Consider the following 10,284-nt stretch of genomic DNA (forward strand, 5'->3'; position numbering starts at 1 on the left):
GCCAAGTAATTGTCATAGAACATTTATGGGTCTGTCCTTCCGCCCCTCCCTTCCTGCTTTCCCCTGGAATAGCAAACAGAGCTGGTTGTAAAGGTCAGTACATTTTCCTGGGTGCTCTGGAGTAAATAAAGCCATTTCCTCCAGCCTACAGTGATGAGCTATTCCTGGTTGGGTAATCTTGACCTCTCACCTATGGATTTGTGCACCTAGAAAAGGATTTACTTTATTTAGTTAAGAGTTTGGAAGAAATGCTTTCTGTGTACTGCATAAGTATCCAATGTCTGTTTCTTAGTTATGTTTGCTTTAGTTAACCATGGAAAGAATAAAACCAAATGGAAAAATGTAGCAACACGGCTGTCTACAAAACAGAAAAGAAATCTTAAAGGTATTTTAAGAGGTAAAGATGTTAGTTATTAATTTTTTGTTATAGACAGCAGCCAGAAGGCAAAGAACCTTTTAGGATGTTTTCCTTGGTATGGCCAGACAGAGGAGCTATTTTGAATAAGTAGCAGCAGAGGGCACTCTTCCTATGGGTTAGTTTCTATCCTCACTTCTCCAAGGAAAACACTTGTTAAAATGCCTGTGTATATATATGTTAACAAGTTTACGGCCCTTTAAAAAATAGATGACAGATTAGATAGATGATAAATAGGTAGATAGATAGAAGATAGATGATAGAGATAGATGATAGATATGATAGATGAGATGATAGATGACATAGATAATTGATAGATAATAATTAGATGATTGATATATGGATAGACATATAGATGACAGATAGTTGATATAGATAATTAATAGATGATAGATAATTAGATGGTTGATGGATAGATGTATAGATGATAGTTGATATAGACATAATTGATAGATGATAGATAATTAGATGGTTGATAGATGGATAGATGATAGGTGATATAGATAGATAATTGATAGGTAATAGATGATTGATAGATGATAGATATATTGATGATAGTTGATATAGATAGGTAATCGATAGATGATAGATGATTGATAGATGGGTAGATACATAGATGATAGTTGATATAGATAGATAGATAGATAATTGATAGATGATAGATAGATTACTTTTATGGCTCCTCCCGTGTCCATTAAAACTGAAATTGTGTGTGATTATATTTCCTTGAATCATTACCACTTTTTTCTTCCTAAGCATATTAACTTCCTATTTCACCATAGAAACGTTCAATATTTTGCTCAGAAACTCAGGGCTTTTGGGTACTGCCCTCCCACTGTCTAGTTTTTGTGCTTTCTTTTGGGGTCCTCTCTGGAGGTCACAACCATCCTTGGAGCATGCCCAGGAGAGAAGGAGGTGGATCTAGTTCCTCCTGGAATGGCTTTGGTGATGCCCTTTGCTGCGGACAGACTACATTCTGCTCCAACACCCCTTCCTCCTGTTTTTTTTTCTTTCCCTCCCCTCCTCTCCCACATCTCTATTCCTCCCAGCCTTTCTTCACTCCTCTGTACGCCCATCATTCTCCTCCACCTCCAAGGTCACAGGCATCACCATGTAAGCCTCCCATCCCAGAAAACCAGTCTCCAAGATAACCCCATGATCCCCACCTCCTTGTGTGTACGTCCTTGTGTAGGACCCTCCTGCATTGAGCGGGGCTGAGCTGTGTTATCACTGGGATATATGGCAATGACAAGGCGGCATGTGACCTCCAAAGTTAAGGTCACTTTGCTCTCTCGGATCACTAAGCCAGTTGTCATGTTGTGAGGAGGCTCAAGTTGTCCTGTGGTGGGTCCCTGTGACCAGGAACTGAGCTCTCCTGCTGACAGCCAGCAATGCCTTACCAACCATTAGAGTGAGTCACCCTAGAAGCAAATTCTCCAGCTCCAGTGCATCCTTTAGATAACTGCCACTCTGGTCACCATCTTGTCTACGACCTCATGAGAAACCTCAGCCAGAACCACCCAGCTAAGTTGCCTCTGAATTCCTGAGCCACAGAAACTAGGAGATAATAAATGTTTACTGTTTAAGACTCTAAATTTGGAGTAATTTGCTATTCGGCCATAGAAACTAACACTCATTTCATCGTACCTGACACTGCTGTCTCCGTGGTTTCATGTCCTTGTGGTTAAAGCTCTCCAAGGGCTCATCGTTAATTTCAGGATAAAATCCAAATCCCTTAACATAGCATAGGTCTTTTATGAACTGCCTCCTGTGTGCCTCTGAGCCCCATCCCGCCCACTCTGCCTTTCCTCCCTGCATCACTCCAGCTACTCTGAAACATACTGCACCTTCCTAAATGTGGAAAGGTAAAATTGCCAGACTTTTCATAGGATGCCCAGTGAAATTTGAATTTCAGATAAACAATGAATAATGTGTGTGGTTATACAATATTTGGGACATACTTTTACTAAAAATATTGCATGACACATACTTATTCTTAAAAGTTGTTCATTATCTGAAATTCATATTTAATAGGGCATCCTGTACTTTCCGTTGCTAAATCTGGCAACCCTACAGATGTGAGCTGTTCACTTTCAGCTCCTGCTCAGCCCCTAGCTGGATCACTACAGCTCCCCCTGACTAGCTCCCTGCCCTGCAAGACTCAGCCCAGACATGAGTGCCCCTAGAAAGCCTAGGCTAACTTCTCTGCACCATACACACCTAGGATGGGTCAGATGTGCCTGCTGCAGGCTCCCGCCCACCTGTCACACCTCTCTCACACCACACACTTTGCAAGTATTTGTTTACCTCTCTCCAGTACTAGACTCTGAGCTTCTTGAGGTCAGGCACTGTCTTACTCACCACGACGTGGCTTCAGTGCCAAAAACATAGTATAATCACAGTTTACAATTACTGAAGATTTACTCTAAGCTAGTCACTGTTCTAAGATGTTCTGCATATATCAACTCATTGAATTTTCATATCAAGCCAAAGGAGGTACTATTAATATCCCACTTTTACTGGGGAGGAATCTGAGACAGAAATAGGTTTTGCGACTTCTCCAGTGTCATTTGAAAATGGCAGGGAAGTTGGGGTTCAAAGCCAGGAGTCTGACTCCAGAGCCCACCCTCTAACAAGCTAGACATATTGCCTCTTTACAGTGTATGATAAGTGCTTGCCAAATGCATGTAAGAACTGACTATCCAGCTAAGTTTTTCCAAACTAGATAACTGTCTTTAAGCAGGGACCTTGCTGCCTGTGCCCCTCCTATCTCTCTCTCCAGTCACCACTACCAACCACAATGCATGGTGCCTTCTTCACAAGCAAACACTGAAGAACTATACTGGTCTGTTCTCCCCTCTTCAAATCCTGACTACAGATCCAGGGTAGCACCATATACCACACCTCCCTAAAAAAGAATGGTTATAGGCAGGGCACGGTGGCTCACACCTGTAATCCCAGCACTTTAGGAGGCCAAGGCGGGCGGATCACCTGAGGTCAGGAGTTCCAGATCAGCCTGGGCAACATAGGGAAACCCCATCTCTACTAAAAAATACAAAAAATTATCCAGGCATGGTGGCACGTGTCTGTAATCCCAGCTACTCAGGAGGCTGAGGTAGGAGAATCCCTTGAATCTGGGAGGCGGAGGTTGCAGTGAGCCAAGATCACGCCACTGCACTCCAGCTTGGGTGTCAGAGTGAGACCCCATCTCAAAAACAAAAACAAAAAAAAAGTGGTTACAGCATGTGCCTTAGAAATATAAGCCAAGGGAGCACTGTGGTTAATACTGTGAGTTCTAGAGTAAAATTCCCTGGGCTTAGATCCCAACTCTACTGCTTATTAGCTGTATGGTTTTGGATGAGGCCCTGAAACTTAGATTCTTCATCTGAGAAACAGAGATGCAGCATCTGGAACATAGCACGTACTCAGTAAATGTCAGCTGTCAGCATTGTCATTGCCAATCCACTCAGCCCCACAGGCAGGTATGTGTGGGCCTGGCACCCCCATGAATTTCTGTGACTTCCTCAGCTCCCTTCCCCTGTGCAAAATTTTCGACAGGGGTTAGAGAGGGTGACCTGCCTCAGTATCCTTTGGAGTTTCAAGGCTGAGCCTTAGAGACTGAAATTAAGAAAGTGAAACCAAGGGAGGAAGGCTGCCCCACAGCCCAGGGAGCAGCTAGAAAGAAGCATAAGTAGCCCCACTGGCCCTCGCTTCCTCAACTCTACAGAGCTGGGTGGCTGGAACTCTGCCAGACTCCCAGGTCAGAAGGTGCTCTGCTTTTGGGGCTGCCACCCCAGGAAAAGCCTTCGTACCTATCAGGAAACAATGCACACTGACACTCAGGGTCTGCAGCCACAGAGTTCTGCACATCTCAGTGGTACCTGGTTAAAGGAACATCCTTTACTTCACAAGTGGCCAGAAATACAAGAGAACCTCTGTGTCTTGTCAGGGAGTGGGTGCCTAGCCTAACTTAATCCTAGGGGTACCTGTGATGACATTGAAGGCTAGCATTTCTTAACATGCTGGGTACTGCGCTACGTGCTTTGCACATGTCACCTCACTTAATCCCTACAACAATACTGTACGTTTTTGGGTTTTTTGTTTGTTTTTTGGGACAATGTCTCTGTAAGGTTTTTGGTTTTGTTTTTTTTGTTTTGTTTTGTTTTGTTTTGTTTTTTGAGGCAGGGCCTTGCTCTGTCACTCAGGCTAGAATGGAGTAGCTCACTGCAGCCTGTACCTTCCAGGCTCAAGTGATCCTCCCACATTAGCCTCCCAAGTAGCTGGAACTACAGGCATGTGCCACCACACATGGCTAACTTTTTTATAGAGATGGGGTCTCACTATGTTTTCCAGGCTGCTCTCAAACTCATGGCCTCAAGCTGTCCTCCCACCTTGGCCTCCCAAAGTATTGGGATTATAGGCGTGAGCCGCCATGCCCAGCCAATACTGTTAGTTTTGATAACATCATTATCCTTATTGTACAGAAAAGGAATCTAAGTAATTGACTCAAGTCATACATCTAGCAAGAGAGGAATTAGATTTTTTATTCTATCCTATGATATGGAAGTAACTCTTCAGCTGCCCCGACCCTATGGCTCCAGGCTTCTGCTATGGGCCTAGTTCAGAGCTTCCAGGAAATGTAGATGATGCAGTACACTTACAGCACTGGTTCTCAACTCTATCTGCATGTGAGATCATCACCTGGGGAGATGATCCACCGGGTCCTCCCCAGACCACATGGATTCAATTTTCTGGAGGATGGGACCAAAGCTTTGGATGTTTTGTAAGATTTCTTTGGATGACTCTACTGGGTGTCCAGAGTTGAGACCCACTCCCCTTAAAGCCATTCTCAATGAATATATGAAACTTTAAAAAGAAATTCCGAAGACCCTCATATCAAAAGTCTCTTTGGAATAATATCTGCTCCTCCCTCTCCAAGGGGCAATCTCTGAACAGGCAGTGGAGGTAAGGATACTTCATGGGGGATTTCCAAACCTTTTACTTGCTTATAATGCATACATTGTAGGATTGGCTCACTTTAATGCAGAGGTAAGTGCTTCTCTCAGGCCCTTAAGAAAAAACTGACCCTAAGTACCACTTCTGCTCTTGCAAGAATCCGAGAGTATACACCTCCTTCAGTTTTGCACCCTAGACACCACTCTGACTCACCCTAATCCTGACCCTGCGAGACGTTTTTCACATACTATCACTCTGTAAAATGTAAGACAAATAGGAAAAAATTCAGTGGCTCACAGCAATATATAATAATCATCATCATCTACATTTGTATAGATAAAACTTTAACCGGTTAGAGATCTTTGGTTGCAAGCAACAGAAACAAACTCTGGCTAAGTTGAGGAAATAAAACTAATGAAAGCATATGGGTTGGATCACAGAATCCAATGAAATGCAGTAACCTCAGAAAAGATAAGAACCAAGGTGCCCATAAGAATCAAGGATGCAACAGCTTAAAGATGTTGCCTTTCCCCACTTTGAGATCCTGCTTCCAAGATTCAAACCCATGGTAAGAGGTTCTACTTGGCTCCTATGACTGCCCCTCAGCACTATGATTGACCGTTCCAACAACACTATATTCAAAAGGACAGCTCCCCAAAGCAAAACTGGGAGGTTTTAACAGAAGGAAGAAGAAACAAATGCTGGCCTGGCAAAACGAGTAGATGTTTATTCTTCTCCTGTGCCATTTACATTTATGTGTTTTGCATACATAAATAACATCATGTGAAGGAGCGGGGGCAGGACATCTGCATTCCAGGTAAAGTTATGTCCTGATTGCCACTTTCCTAACGTTAGTGATAAGTACTTTGTAAATTTAAAAAGCACTACACATATATGGTTTATTATTATAACCCTCTTCTTGAAAAATGTGGGCTTGCAAATCAGAGAGATTAGACCTATTTAACCTGCCTGCCACTAGACAGGCAGAAGCATAACTAGCTTACTGGTCCAGTTTTTTCTTCTTTGTTTTTTCCCATGAAGATTCCTCTAATTTTGCTCAAGCACGTATATACAATTCTGCATTTTGTCCAAAGTTTCTGAGGTGTTTTGTGAAGATGATTTTCTTTTTAAGATGCTGGTTCACTATGTTGCTGGAAAATGGAGTCCCCAGACTACATTCCATATCTCACTTTTAGATATTTGCATTGCATAGCAGCACATTGGGGGGGTCCTGAAATCAATAAACCTGTAAAGTCATGTTGAAGTCAGTATTTCTTGAACTTCTTTTACCTTGAAAGCTTTTCTTTAAATAATATCTATCTTTTGTGTGTGTGTGTGTGTGTGTGTGTGTGTCTGTGTGTGTGACAGAGTCTTGCTCTATTGCCCAGGCTGGAGTGCAGCGGCGCAATCTCTGCTTACTGCGACCTCCACCTCCCAGGTTCAAGTGATTCTCCCACCTCAGCCTCCCGAGTAGCTGGGACTACAGGCACATGCCACCATGCTCAGCTACTTTTTGTAATTTTAGTAGAGACACGGTTTTGCCATATTAGCCCGGCTGCTCTCCAACTCCTGGCATCAAATGATCTGCCCACCGTGACCTCCCAAAATGTTGGGATTACAGGTGTGAGCCACTGTGCCCAGCCAGTAACATCTATCTTTAAGAGCTAGTAATTCCTGGAATGTTCTTTAGGAAACACTGGTCTAATGATTTAAATGGTGATAATAAGTAACAGAGTCTGGCTACTAATAGAGGTCATTCTTGATAAATTTGGGGAAATGCCAAGGAAAACTTTGCAAACAAATTGTCTTTGCATTCCTGAGGGTTGTGGGGGATTTTTTTTGTTTTTGTTTTGGGGTTTTGTTGTTTATGGTGGTGGTAGTCCAATGTGGATTGCAGAAACACTGTATACATTTGCACACCTCTTGGCCAGCACACCCAGCTAATGTTATCTCTCTTCGCACAAGGAAGGAAATGAAGTACTTTCCATTCTTGCCCTTGTTTTCCAACCCCAAAGTTTCCATGGTTTTATTCTGATTGCTGAGACTTTCCAAACCCAGTGTCATGCAGTAAATTTGGTGGAACAGTTGTATAAAATCTGTTCTGCCATTTTTGAAGAAGGGAACTTATTATATTTATTTTTAGACCATAAAACATCTATTTTTCTGACAGCTCTGGAATAACCAACATTGAAATAGAACTTAGAACTACTCCTGATTGAGGAACAGAAGTTAAGCTAGCTCTCTAAAAGTTAAACAAGTTTAAATGAGCTGCCTAAACAGAACATAATCCTCCATGATATTCAATTGAGTCACAGTGAATTAATATGGACATGTCATAATTCTTTCACTCTGGAGCACAGATACTCCATGTGCTTTTGGAACAAGATTTTTCTAAATTGTAGAGTTGAATAGTTAGGGATATTTATTATATGAATATTTCCAGGGACTGGGGAATAGGACATTGCTCTGGAACTTATAATAATGTGATGTTTGAGTCAAGATTTATGTAGGAAACAAATAGGAAAAGCCAGATTTCACTAGGAAATTTTTTTATTGTTCAGCTAATTATAGTAAAAATTTATCTGAAGACTGAAGGGTGAACTGAGAGGGGATCGCTCTCAGTCCTAAAGTCTGCCTTTATGTTTTCTTCACTGCACCTAGGCTACAGATTTACTAGAAAAGCTTCTAGAAAAACATAATCCATCACAAAAAAATGGCCAATAAATAGCCAATTAATTAATCACTCAATGTATATTACACACCTATTCTGTGCAAGAGATTCAACGAAGCAATGGTCCTCTCCCTTGAACAGTTTCCAGTGTAAGCTGGCAAATCAAACGTGCACATGAAGAGCTGGAAACAGGACATCTCCTTTTTCACAGCTGTCAGGATGGCAGTCCCTGAGAAAGTCTCTCTTAACTTCCAGTTAAAATGCCTATGAAGATGCAGAAAAAGGTGGAAACTTGTGACACAAGGAAAACCAAAAATTTCCAGAATGTGATTCTCCAGTCACAGAAAATAACAGTGAAGCTATATTTAGAAAAGTACTTATTTGTCTTCTTATACTTTACAGCATAAAACAGCAAAGCCAGTCCACCTGAAAGATGTTTCTCCTCTGCTCAAAGAACCAGAGAGACAGGGTCAGGAACCCCATGGGAACTAGGCAGCTGTCTCTCCTGGGTGCCTTTTGTATTGATGAGAGTGCCATTCACATTTCCCCCACTGCAGCACTGTCTGTAAATGCACTTAAGATTGCAATTCCAAAAGAACAAACAAACAGCAGAAAAAGTAGGGAAGACCAACACTGGCATGACATTCAAGCTGTGAGATGATCAGGAGGAATCAGGATTTGTGGCAGGAGTATTACGTATTTCATGGACTCCAATAGAGAACCAGGCAGTGAGGGTAGGGGATCTCTCATCAGGACAGAAAAAATATACATAAAAAAATACATGGGCTGGGGGCAGTGGCTTACACCTGTAATCCCAGCACTTTGGGAGACCGAGGAGGGAGGATCACTTGAAGTCAGGAGTTGACCGCCTGGCCAACATGGTGAAACCCCATCTCTACATCAAATAAATAAATAAGCAAGCAAGCCGGGTGTGGTGACACGCACCTGTAGTCCCAGCTACTCAGGAGGCTGAGACATGAGAATCGATTGAACCCAGGAGGCAGAGGTTGCAGTGAGCTAAGACTGCACCACTGCACTCCAGCCTGGGCAACAGAGCAAGACCCTGTTTAAAAAAAAAAAAAAAAAGCATCTGTGCTAAATTCTGGGACTTAAGCAGAGAATGTTTAAAGATGGGTAGAAGGGAAAAAAATCAGGCCTATAAAGGTACTATGAAATAAAGGAAAGGATATTGTGGCAAGGTGGATGAAGCCAAATACCAAATATCCTGTGGTGCGGGCAACGGAACAGGGGTTCTTGGGGGACACTTACATGGCCAGCTGGAAAGGGCATCAGTCTGCCCCTCCCCACACATTCCCTCATCATCCCATGCAGAGAGGCAATATTGAGGGCCACACGGCACACTTACGGCCCAAAGGAGGAACTCTGCCTCTCTGCTTCTTCACCTTCTTATAATGCAAATACGAGAACAACCTTGAAGGTAAAGAATAAACTATTGGGGCATAAGCACCAAGCAGTTTGAATGCACAGGCACCCCTGCAGGGAATTATCTGCAAACTCAGGCATTCAGTGCCTGGCAACCTTGTGAGAAGTTAGATTCAGGCTGGTAGAAGAAGGGTCACCCAGTTCCAAGGGCAACTGAGTTAGCATCCCAGTGTTCCCACTATCAGTCAGCCTGAGCTCTTGGGGTCATTCAACAAACAGCCCTGCTTGCCTCTCTCCAACAATCCACCCAGTGACCCTGGAGACCCATGAAACATAAGCCTGCCCATTCGGGGCAGAAACATGAAATTTTCAGTGGAGATTTCAGCATTTGTTGACATCACCAAATAAGACAGTTTCATAAACAGGGAAAACACAAGTAAAAGTTCTTTGTGAAGGCCTGTAGGGCCTCCCAGAGTGTTTGGTCATGGATCCCAGGTCAATCCAGGAGGGAAAAAGTCCCAAGGATCAGCCTGAGGGGGTTTGCAACCATTTGACTGGCCCTGCAGTACTACAAATAAGGCCAGACTTTGGGCCAAACATGTTAATCTAGAAGCAATGGAAGGTGGTGACCACTATATATACACACACTGGCTAACCAGCAAATAATTCAGAGGTAGTGTTTAAGTAACAAAACTAAACTCTGGAGTCAAAGCTAGTCTCTTAAAATTAAGAGGCTTAACTGTCTTATTGGCAATATCTCCCTTGGGTGACTGGAAGATGTTGTATCAGGCCTTTGGGAGGAAAACTTGGGTAAAATGGCTAAAACCGTGTCCTTGTCTTCCTCAGAGAATTGTTGCCA

Source organism: Pan paniscus, chromosome 6, assembly GCF_029289425.2.
Source record: "Pan paniscus chromosome 6, NHGRI_mPanPan1-v2.0_pri, whole genome shotgun sequence".
In the NCBI taxonomy this organism is placed as follows: Eukaryota; Metazoa; Chordata; class Mammalia; order Primates; family Hominidae; genus Pan; species Pan paniscus.